This window comes from Vidua macroura, chromosome 2, assembly GCF_024509145.1.
Source record: "Vidua macroura isolate BioBank_ID:100142 chromosome 2, ASM2450914v1, whole genome shotgun sequence".
Lineage (NCBI taxonomy): Eukaryota > Metazoa > Chordata > Aves > Passeriformes > Viduidae > Vidua > Vidua macroura.
The window spans coordinates 25,395,714-25,408,268 of NC_071572.1; the positions used below are offsets into that span (position 1 = coordinate 25,395,714).

At 38.5% G+C, this 12,555-nt stretch overlaps 1 long non-coding RNA gene across 1 annotated transcript; it reads right to left on the minus strand.

Annotated features, from left to right (window-relative positions):
- Positions 1-947: 947 nt before the first annotated feature.
- On the minus strand, positions 948-12,237 carry LOC128804357 (uncharacterized). Its single transcript, XR_008436035.1, has 3 exons — positions 11,862-12,237; positions 2,876-2,968; positions 948-1,026 (listed from the first exon to the last, which is right to left on the minus strand). It is a non-coding gene; the product is annotated as an uncharacterized LOC128804357 (long non-coding RNA).
- Between the last annotated feature and the right edge of the window lie 318 nt (positions 12,238-12,555).

The following is a 12,555-nucleotide window of genomic DNA, read 5'->3' on the forward strand; positions in this document are numbered from 1 at the left end:
TTCTGTTTTTCAACTGATGAGTTGTCACACTGCCTCGCGTGAGGGTTAATCCCCCATTGTGTTGCCAATGCCACCGCAAAGAAGGACTGTGACAGCAATTGCTGATAAAGCTTGTCTCTTCTCGAAAAGCCCGGAGAGGCTGTGTCGCATGCTGATGTTTGTTTACCGCAGCAAAATGCTGAATGCCCATTTTAGGAGAGCGATGTTTCAAAACTTTTTGCCTTTTCTCCCAGTAAATTCAAATTTTCACTGTTCCTTTCCTACCTTTGACTCAAGCATCCCTTTTAATAGGGGGTTAGGGCTCTTGGGTTGTAACCAGCAATGGATACTTGACAGTAGATTTGCTGTTCCCATCATTAGAACCCTACTTGAAATGCCATGTCAGCAAAACTAATGAAATGGAGTGCCATGATGTGAAACTAATCAGACATGATAAAACTTTAGGGAGGGGGGAAATAAGAAACCTGCAAAGAATTAAGCCAATAGTAGTACTCTCATTTTGCACCCTCTCCCTGAACAGCAAGGATTAATGGAAAGATGTAAGAGCTCTGATCTTTTCTGGCAAGACTGTTGTAGAAATAATCAATTAACCTTGGGAGATCAAATTGACAGAGCTTAAGAGTGAAGTTATTTAAAATGCCAGATTATCTAGGCAGATGAATACATTTGTTGCAATACTAAAAGGAAAATGAAAGTCTTTTTCCAAACTTCGTTTTTCCGAACTGATTTAACATTATTTCCCCAGGAGTCAACTCTGCCTTTTTCAGTGTGCACTTTAACACATTAGAACAAAATGAGATTTGATGTACTCTATAAAGAGACTAGTGATTTTTCTCTCTTTTTTTCAAGGAGTGGGAGGGTTATTATAGAAAATAGCTTATAGTAACCTCATGCTTTTAGCTCTTTACTTTTGTTTATTTGACAATTTGATTATTTGGGTTCCTGTCCTCAGTGGTGATTTTGGTTGGTTTGCATTGTGGCTAAATCATCTGCTGCTTCTTCCATGGAGTAAGAATTCCTTCTTGCCTTAAAAATATAAAGAATGTAAAATATTTTATAATATCAGTTATTTTTAAGGAATAAAAGAATCCCATTACATGTTCTTTTAACAATCAATTTAACTTCATTTGGTTTGAAGACATTAATTTTTTTTTTTTTTTTAATGCTTTGGGCTGTGTTATTCAGACTGATAACCTCTCTACGATTTTATTGTATTAAGAAGAGGACAACATAAAGTTATAGCAGTATCAGGTTGTGAATAGACTTAGTGCTGCATGCTGCAGCTGTGTTCCAGCATATAAGAATATGCCCAATGTAAGCATTCAAGCAACAACAATGCTGGTATGCTTGAAGGTAAGCATTCATTCACACAGTCTTAAGTCTTTCCTTCAAAGAGTATTTGTGATCAACTTCATTGATTAAATTGGTACATAATCTATAATTTCAAGAGTAGCACATATTTGCCCTCATGAATTTTAAATCAATTGTTTTGTTAAATTGGAAAAGTTGTCTTCATTTCATTCCTTCATTCATACTTTCATGCATTTAATCTCTGTTACTTTTTCTTTCTTCATTTATTTACTGTGCTGTAGGAGTTTATATCAAATACAGCAATTCAATTTGAGAATATACTAGAACTTAACCTTATTTTTTTTAGCTGAATATATATACTTAACTCCAAACTAGACCAAAAAATACAAATACTTTTAAACCAGTAAAAAACCATTTGCACACAAAAACATCCAGGCTGAATTGTAAAGGTATAATGTGCAAACTAGTTCAGATTGACCAAATTCATCCAGATGCCCTTTGCCAGCAGCCACACCAGTTTCAGAAGCTGCCATCCCCAAAGTTTTGTTTCCACACCAGCACCAGAGGTGACATAGTGAAATCAGGTAAAGTATGTGCATCCTAATCCCAGGCAAACTGAGACAGGTTATTTTAGTCAGCGCTAGCTGACTAGATCTTGAACTAACTACATTCTTTCTGCCTGAGGCAGGGACATCCACTGAGCTCTTCTGAGCTGCAATTCAACTGGCAGACAAGCAGTTGAGAGTGCTGTGATCAATCACTTCAGCTGGCTCCAGAAGAGCATCTCTCCAAGCTCTCCTTCTTCCATTCCTTGACTATGTGGCCTCTCCTAACTCAGTCTTCCTCCAGACCATGATGCTCTCAGACTAAGAAGGGAAGTGAGGAAAGGAAGCTCTTTTGGGGACTGGAACAGAAGACAAAAGGAATGGGGAACAGATAGAAACAAAAACAATGTATGAAGAAGGGGCTAGTTATGAAATAGATGTTTGGGGAAATTATTCTTTGGACTCAGGAGAACTGAGAGAAAAAGTCCTTTGAAAGGTCTTGAGCTTTTACATTTGGACAGAAGGGCTAGAAACTGTCAGAGAAAGGATAGCTTTTATGGACAAGGAGTCATTAAAAAGGATGACTAGACATCGCAGAAGTCCCAAACTATTGGTTAATCCCTCATTAAAGATACTCAAGACTCAGCCAAATGCTTTCTTAATATATTTCACAGTGAATGCAGGTCCTTTCTCAAAGTTCAAGACAGTGCATCAAACATGAATGACACTTTTTGAAGTCTTTCAAATAGCAGGATTCTTTTACAACATAGTCTGGACAGGACAGTTCATGGCAGCATAAAATTAGTGAGTGTCTTAAAATTGTAAACATCTGCCCTGAAGATGAAAATGGGTTAGTAGCAAATGACAGTTCCTCCATAAGATAGAGCTGGAAGATCATTTGAAGATTAGAATTCTCCATACTTGGAAAAACTATCCTGGAAAAGACTTAAGGGTCATGATGGGTAGCAAACTGAACAGAAACTCTCAATCCACTACTAAATTTAAGTACTAGTACATACCTTCAACTCATAAAGAAATTAAAGTAGAAAGTAGGACTGCTGGATTGCTTTTCATGTCCTCTGCTTGGTTGCCATGTCCTCGATTCAAGAAAACTGAGAACAAATTAGAGGGAATTTAAGGAACTACAAGAATATTTTAAAACTTGGAAACATGATTTAGAGTAAGAGAAATTCAACTAGTTTAATCGAAAAAAAGGAGGTTAAGAATTGATTTGATGACAGTTTGAAAGCATAAACACAAGAAGATAAAATATGCTAGTGGAAAACTCTTCCAACTACAATACCAGGGTACAAAGTTAAAGGGTGACAAATAGATTAGGAACAGCATATTTGTCCTCAACAGTAAACATAGCTAGTGCCTCAAACACAAAAAAATGGCTGATTCTCTGGTGCTGGATATTTTTACTTATTTTTACTTACACTTTATGAAATATTATCTATCACACCAAATAAAACTTACTCTATAAAGAATGACCTCCTGTGCTACACCAGCTCTCATAACACCTGATTGCAATAGCTCTTTCTGGGTTTAAAATGTATGATGTTTCTAATCCATGACTGTAGCAAAGGTAAACTTAATAGAACACATTCTAGGAAAAAAAAAAAGCAATGACATGACCTTTTTTTAAAAAAGTCTTATATTGCCATCATTTGCCCCTGATTTTTAAAATTCACTTCTCCACCAGCCACAGCCACTTGTGTATTGAAGCCCCATTGCTTAGCAGTTGGCACTATTACAGGTTTTTTTCTTTTCAAACTCCAGCTTTAAGATAATACAACAGAAACGATGGTTCTTGTGCCTCTTCTGGATAATCTGTATTAAACAATCTCCAGTCACTGCCAATATGGCTGCAGAAGGGAAGAGAACTGCTGCAAATCCACGGGGTGTCAGTAGCACAGAGTGCTCTGGGTGATCTGTCCACTGGTCCTTACTCAGCAAAACAGCTGTTTCACAGCCCACTTTTACATGAATTCTTGGCCTTCACTATTCTTGACAAATAGCCACTAGAGGCAGGTGCCACGGGGTGTCCCAGAAAGGACAGTAATGACTCAGGGCACTCTGCAAATTTTTAAAGCAAGAAGGTACATCTCTAGCATGTACCAGTCTTAGAGAGGGAATTCCAAATAGTATACATAGCAGAGTTTGAAGCCCCACAACCTGAAGGACTGAGTTTCTTCTATGCACATAAGAGGAAAACCAATGTCCAGAAAACATACCCACGATTTGAAAGGGCTGCTTGCTGTTTGCTTCCTTTCTTTTCTGTGCAAAGATGAGACAAGATAGACCATGGAAGCCAAACTGTGTTTTCTGTGCAAGAATCCACTCTCAATGCACCACAGCAGACCTTAAACTGTATGCACAGTTATCTCAGCCTAATGAGTAGTAGCCTTACTAAAACCATCAACATTACATTGCTGCTTCAGTGTATACACTGATTAATTGCAGTCAAATCCTGAGATGCATCCTCAGCTGCCTACCTTTCTTTGACTACTACCATCTACTACAGCCCCAGGGAAGTGCAACCTGCCATCACATTTGCCCAGTGCAAGACTAATGGGTTTTGCCCCAGTAGATTCCTTTGGGATTGTATTAAACAATTTAGTATTTCTAATGATGCAAAGTGGTTATTTTCCCCAAAGTAAATATAGTTTAAGGAGATGGGGAATTATACAGTTGTTCTGTTTTCCCAAGAAAATAACTTTTAGTGTTTTTACCTTTGATTTTCTGTTATGTAACACCAGAGCAGGTGATGTGTAAGAGAGAAAATTCTCATTCTAGAAAAGACAACTAACATAAAAAGCAAAGGAATCAATGGGGAAAAAAACTGCAACAGCATGGTGAAATAGATAGATGCAAACATCTGCCCTCAGACACTGAAGAACAATCTGTACAAGTCCAATCTGTTTAGAAATGACTGCCATTCCAAATTTCAGGTCTAGGGACATCTCCCATAAATCCTCATCTTTAACTCACTTGTGACTGCATTTAAAACCAGTAAAATTACTCAGAAGTACATCAGGATAGGCAGCTGCTACCTGTGGCAGATTTGGTTTTTTTTTTTTTTTTTTAAGACCAGTGTGGGGTCAAACAGTTAGAATAGGAATTTAGGACAGAAAATTTCCTCCTGCTAGGCTCTTATATAATCTGAGTTCTCATGTCAAGAAAGGTAATACTTGTTGCACTTACTTTTATCCATCTACATAAAAATACCTGGGAGAAAAGTATCTTGTAAGTGAAAAATGTTATAATCCTCAGTTTCATTTACAGTTACTAATTTGCTTTACTTTTGTATTATAGGAAGTAAGGAATCAGTCTTCTTGTGGAAGAGAGAACTTTGAAAACTTGCTCACATTAGTTCAGCAGCCGGTTACATTCAGACATTTTGTAAGCAAACATAATGTTTTCTCAAGCAAGAATCTAACAAATAGAGCATACAAGGTAGCATTAATACTTACCTATCAGATTTTTACTACAGGAAATTGGGCTTGGATGATGAGGAAAGAATACAGAAAACTAGAGGATAAGCGAAAGGAATAAAAAAAATGAGGAAAAATTGAGCAGGGGGAGAAAATAGATGGTTAAAATAGGAATTGCAAGGATATAAAATTAAAGTAAGGTAACAGCTACTTATTGAATAAAAGCACAAGAATCCATGTTCTGTAATAAAGAAAGGATGAATTGAAGCAGCAATAGAAAGGATTAGAACAGAGATGCTTTAATATAATGTATCTAGGAAAGAAAGAAAGAACATTATAAAAAACTTTATAAAACAGTGGCAGACAGAAGGGAATTAGGGGAGACAGAAGAGATGAAAACAAAACAAAAAAAACTTGAATGGCATATGTCCATTTACAAGGCAGCTCGGTGAAGGATGGAGGACTGGCCAAGTTTCCTCCATCTATTATTCTGTTTTACTGGAGGTCGAAAAATTATAAAGAGAGAGTTAAAAGGAGGTGAGAAACAAATGGATAGAAGATGGTGCACTTAATAGCCTCAAATTCTCTCTAACTATTAAGCAGATTGGAGCCTGGATTCCTAAAATGAGTAGCCTTATGCATTTTTGCTCTTCAAATATCCATCTCCCTTTCATCTTTACTAGCTTTTGCCAAGTCTAACCAAGAGTGTCTCGGAGATATCTAATTTTTCTTGTTTCAAGGAACGCAGCCACTATGAAGAGGCAAGAAATCCAAATCAATCCCTACCCACCCATGACAGAAGATTGCGGCATATGCACAGATGTTCTCTCTTCAGAAAGCAGTAAATAAACACCGTGAAGTTAATAAGCACAGATGCAGCACAGAAAAACCCACACGATGTGCTGCCTCTTATTCAGCTGGTAGTTGGAGACAGAAGAGGGAACTGCAGAAATTGGTGATCTGTAGAAGGTTTATCAGGGACCTTAAAAAATCTGGGACATTGTGTAGCATTTTAAGAAATGCTAGAGGGAGGTCAATGTACAGTAAAAGTGTGTTTGTGGAGAAGAACTGTATGCAGACAAGGGGAAGGAGATTCCTTGAGGACCTGGGGAGGGGCTAAGGCCACTGTGGAGGGGAACTCACAGGACACAGGAAGGAAAAGCAGACTCCTTACAGCATGGTGCTTTAGGAATATAGGATAGGAATGCATGGGAAGTCAGGTTTTCACCCAGCCACTCCTTCTGAAACTACTTGTTTCCTCAGTATGTATAGTGTCTTCACCTGTGTGCTGATAAAAACTATACAGAATGAAATGTCCTTAGACCATTAAATGCTTACTTAGAACAGTGTTTGAGGAAATTGTTCATGAAGTACAAATTTACAAAGGAAAACAAGCAGAAGCTGTATCAACTCTGAGGTGAAAAGACACTTTTCTAAGCTTAGTTACACTGATATAAATCAGAAATAATACCAGTTTGACATGATGCAAGAAGTTTTATAATCACTGGCAAAAGATAAAACATGCTTTTTCTGTGTAATGATGTCCACATTTTATTATTTTAGCTATGTCAAGAATTCTGGATATTCGTTTATAAAGAATAGCTTCCACTAGCACTGTAAAAAAAACATAACCAGAAGGTCATCAACAAGGGAGCTGAGAGAATAATATATCATGAATAATGTATTAAATTATTTCAGTCTTTATCTATTAATGAATTATTTTCAATCATCTTATAATTTTCTTGAATGTATTTGTAATTCAAAAGTAATCCCCAAGCAATTTCTCCAAAAAATTATTTCTCTAAATTTTTCCTGGTCTTTTTGTAGATAGAAAGTAGCTGAAATTTGAATTAAATTATTTTCACTTTAATCGGACATACAAAGTAGGAGTTTTTGTTTGTGTTCCCTGACAAACATATTTCTAAGAACCAGGTTACCTATACAGCCTTAAAATCTTCACCATGAAATGTCTTCCTCTAGTATTTTCTCCAAACATTACATTTCCACCAGTATCCTAATAAGATGTTCAGTGTGCTAGGGCAGTCACTGAAATTCAGCATCTATAATCTATTGTCTGTTCTCAGCACAATTTTTTCTTCCTAAAAGAACAACTGCTATGGGTTTTCACTTACGTCTTGAAGAATTTAAGTGCTAGAAAGTCATAAAAAGAATGTTGTCTTTCAGAACATATTGAGTGGTAGTGATGTAGTAGCTGATCAGGTATTTTTTTTTCTGTACCAGGTTATAGTTAATTCCTTATACCTTAACAGGAATCTTTGGTGGTCCAAAATAAACAACACAGATTTTCATTCTTCTTTCCAGAACACCAAATAATACCTAGTTCCACTGACAATTTTTAGATATTGTGAGTTGGTTTCATCTTTACTTCTAATATTTTAAGCTATGATAGTGATGACTATATCTGCATTGGAATCCTGCAGTCATAATATAAGTGACTGAAAAAGAAATTATTTTTCATTTTCATAGCATAGCCACAGAAAAAATATATACTGACATGCCAAATAAAAATAACCTATTTGTATAGATACTTAGCTCATACTTATTCCTTCTAGTGTGCAGAAATGTGCAGAGGTCCCTTCTATGTGAAGACTCAGCAGCCTTTTCTGAAATATCTAGGGGTGACAGATTTAGAAAATATTGGCAAAGGCTGTCTTATTTTGAAATTCAATTTTTCATCACTGATTGTGATAAGTGTCTGACAAGTCTGTATTACCTGTCCAAATTCTATGACCTCTAAAGACACACCTGTGTCTTCACCAATAACTTTTTGGCCCTCATTTTGTGGTGTCCAGTTGGCAACTGTTAAGTTTTTAATAATCTCTCAGTGTCCTAGTTTCAACTGGGATAGAGTTCATTTTCTTCCTAGTATCTGTTACAGTGCTGTATTTTGGATTTAGCACAAGAATGATGTTGATAACATGCTGATGTTTTGGTTGTTGCTGAGTAGTTTTCAGTTCCCCGTGCTCTGCACAAGAAGCCAGGAGGAAGCACAGCCCGGACAGCTGACCTGAACTGGCCAAAGGGATATTCCATACCAGAGAATGCCAAGCTCAGTACATAAACTGGACTTAACTGGCTGGGAGCCACTGATCACTGGTTGAAAACAGGCTGGGCATCAGTCAGTGGGTCGTAAGCATTTATATTGTGCATCACTTGTTTGTCTTGAGTTTTAATCCTCTCTTTTTTATCTTCCTTTTCATTACAATTAGTAGTAGTAGTAGTACTAATAGTAGCATATTTTACTTCATTTCAAATTTTAAGCTATTCCTATCTCAACCTATCAGTTTTATGTTTGTTCCAATTCTCTCCTTCCCATCCCACTGCAGGGGGGGCAGTAAACAAGAGGCTGCATGGTACTCAGTTGCCAACTGGTATTAAACCACAACACTCTGGAATGGAAGTGTTTGCCTGCCTGAGGCACTGAGTAAAGAACACTCAAAAATTGTTAATTTCCACACGTATGTCATTGCTCTATGTTTTTAAATGTCATTTAAAGTTGATTTCTAATAGACAAAATTTGTCCATCTGCATCTCTTAATTTACAGCACAAAATTATGTAATTTCCATCAATCTGACAAGAGAACATACCTTCTGAAAGGTAGTGAGTCTGTCCAGGTCTTCTTCAAGTTCCAAGCTATTTTCTTTTGATCAGTCACCCCTCACTCTTTTTTTGGTTGTTTTTTTTTTTTTTTTTTTTGGCACACCCTTTGTTTTTTTCCCACTTCTCCAGCCATATGCAATGCCACTTCCCTGCTGCTGTGCAAGGGAATTCATGAAGCACACTGACAGACTTTGGATCAAGCTCTGACTATGGTACTATATCAGCTGCAAACTCTTTATAACAACTTCAACTGTTGCTAACCTGCTCCTCATGAGAAAAACCCTAGTGGGAGGACACAAACATCTGTAATCAAGGCTGACATCTAAGCACAGTCACTAAAATATTTTGGGTTTCTTGGCATCAGCTCTGGCAGACAGCAGCTCTCAGTGAAAACACAGTATTTCTTGTGATTCTTTCCTGGAAACATCAAACATACTTCAATCCAAGTACTAGTTTCTTGTGAATAGAATCAAAGAATTTAGGAAAGTGCTCAGGGACACAGACTTTCCAGATTCTATTTTAATTAAAGACTATAAATACTCATAAAAAGAGGCTTGCATTCAGCTTTAGGGATCAAGCTGAGTAATCCTCATTGGAAGCCTTCTTGTATTTATATGATCGTGCTAGATCTTCATAAGACAGTGACTTAAGGCAGAAAGTTGTAAAATCTCCATCACATCGTAAGAAAGCACATTCTGCCAGACTTTTTAATTCCAAAACAGGTCAGGCAGGCTCATGTCCAGATGGCTGCCAAACCAACTGGAACCCTCCCTCAGCTCCCAAAGGACACTACTGGAGAATACCAGTGACTTCAAACAGGTGTGAAATCCTGCCTGGCCCCAACTGTATTGAGCACAAAACAGCCATCAGACAAAACCAAATATGCAATTCCTAATCTGGTTGCTGGAACTCAGTCAGTGATCACCCATACTGAGCAATGTGCAAATGCAACAGGACTGACCAAAAAAAAAAAAAAAAGCAAAGGCAGACTGGTCCCTTTGCCCTACTCACACAAATCCCTCCAAATGCAACCAAGGAGTGTGATGTGCAGCAGATACGCTGTATCACACAAACACAGGCTTTGCCTGCATGAATCTGAAAGACTGGATCCTGTGAGTAGTTTCAGCACGTGAGCATTTATGTGACAGCAGAAAACATAAAGGGAGGGAGAGGAGCTAGTGATCATAAAACTTCCTGGCATCAACTGACACAGCAAGGGCAGAAAGGACACATCTAATTTTAATATTTCCTCTACAGGAGTGGTTTTGTCTTCCCCTCAGACAAAGTGAAGAGGCTTTCTCTGACCATAAACTGTTCAGCAGGGACAATGCCTGACTTAGTAAAGGCAATTTATGATCATCTGGCAAAGTTTCCAATTTCCAATCTCCTTTTGCAGGATTAGACACTCTTTGCAGCCTAGCAAACAGGGCACAATGGTGGGAAAAGAAGGATAGACTCCAGTCCATACAAAGAATGCCCCTTCCAGTAACATATCTTTTTCCAGGTAGGTCAGATCCTGAGCCTCGGCCTCCTTATCAGCTTGTGCTATGCTGTTTTAAGCCATTTTGGCTCTGTGCATCAAGCACCCACCTCCACAGCCACCACACAGACCCTCTTTCAGACTGTCTTCTCCAGAGGCTACATAATCCTATTGGGAATGACCTCCAAAACTTGACAGCAATCCCTGTTTTAGATTGCTTTAAAGATCACTTTTCCACAGGAGTATACAAAAGTACAACCAGATCTGTGTTTTATATATATAAATTGTTAGCCTAACCCAAAATGTGTTCACTGGATTTGAAGAGAGAACTCCCATTTTACCTTCACAATGGTGCTGGAATGGTTGAATAAAGTGTTGCCCTGCTGCCCATATGCCATTCAGCTTCTGTCTGTCTTTTTGTTTACACTGGGAATACAATAGGAACTATAGTCCTTCCAATGCATCATTTATAAGTGTATTCTACCTCTGAATGTACAGACAGAACTGGCTCTGTGAATGAGCTCTGTGAATATTGCCAAGACACTGTGCTTTGTTCAGCATTATTCTTCACAATAGATACCACACTTTGGAAGTAATTTTAAAAAGGGAATCAAAATAGTGGTACTTTTAGCCTTTGTTTCTTTTATACCACACTGCATTCTCTGTCTCTCACTCAGCTGCTTCTATTATACTGACAAATTAAATAAACCACTCCATTGCTAAAGAGGCTTGGGCGGGCTGGGCTTCGGTACACTGCCGCACGAGGAAGTCGAAATAAACATTTATACCAGTTTTATTCTTAACAAATTTAAGCTAACTTTAGTCAAGCATCCTTTTTTTGTTGGTTTTTACTTTTTTTTAAAGAATGAACGAAAGAAAGAAAGAAAAAGGGAAAGGGGGAAAAAAAAGGAAGGAGTACTTCAAATTTTTGAGCCGATCTGCAGAATCAAGGGATGTGGCATCTGAAGCAATGAAGTAATGAGGAGCCATGTGTCCAGGTAATGAGCCTGATTTTTTTAGTGCTCCCGTATTTAGAAGCGCTGCAAGTTCATTCCTGCTGTGGGGCCTCTGGGAGAGTGACTTGGTGAGTTATGGGCAAAGTGGTGTGGTACAGACAGGGTCCCTTGCAGAGTCTTGCTGTATGCAGCTCGCAAACTTCCGCAGCAAACTTTCCACTCGATCTGCGATCTACCTCTCCTGCTGCAGGCATAGCTCTGTTTTGGAAGGCGTTTGTTTGCATGCTCTTCAGCACACAGAAATAAGGGCAGGTGGGGGACTGCTGAGGAAAGTGTGTTGGATGGCAAGGGCAGGTTGCGCTGATTACGGGCGTGTATTTGTAGACGGACAGATGGACAGGTAGAAAAAAGTGTTGGTTTGTAATTTGGCTATAGAACTATATTCCCACTGCACCTCTCGTAAAAAAGAGAAATAAGAAAATGCAGAGAGAGTGGCAATGTGGCCTTTACCTGCTTCAAGATGCTTTCTGACTTTTGGCTCTTTTCAGCAGGCAGTAAACAGAGAGGAGAACTGGAGAGCAACTTGTGGTGGTCTGCTTGTGTGTAGATTAAGTGTGAAAGGTCATCTTCCACATTTGCAAGCACTGGTGCAGTGATGGGGATGTACGCTGTTTATAGAGGCTTGTCCGTATAGTCCAGTATTTTTGAAAATACTGTCAAACAAACAGCGTTATTTTCCCAAATGAGATCAGAGTAATGAGCACAATGTTGCCTGGGTTAGGTCTGAAAGCTCCCCCTGTACTCCTGGACTAGCTGTGTGTGAATAATGCAGGACGAGTCTCACTCTGCCAGTGCCTTTCCCCTCCTCTCCTAACAAAGCAGAGAACTTATAGGCAGGAGTCTGAGTTAGAAAGGGAACTCTTTTTTTTTTTTTTTTTTTTTTTTTTTTTTGGCGGGGAGTGTTTGTTTTAAAGGACCTTAGAAGTGGTCAGCTTCCTTCTGAAATCGGCACTAAATGGCAGCCATGGGCTGTGAAAAGCTGAGGTTCCTTTCCGAGGCAGGGAGGCTGCAAAACAAGCTGGGACCGCTCCAGCAGGGATGGCCTTTGGCCGTCAGGTCAGGCAGGGAGCACTTGGCAAGGAGTGATCAGGGCTTATTTTTTATTACTATAGAAAGACTTTTTAAAAGGGGGGAAGGAAAGAAA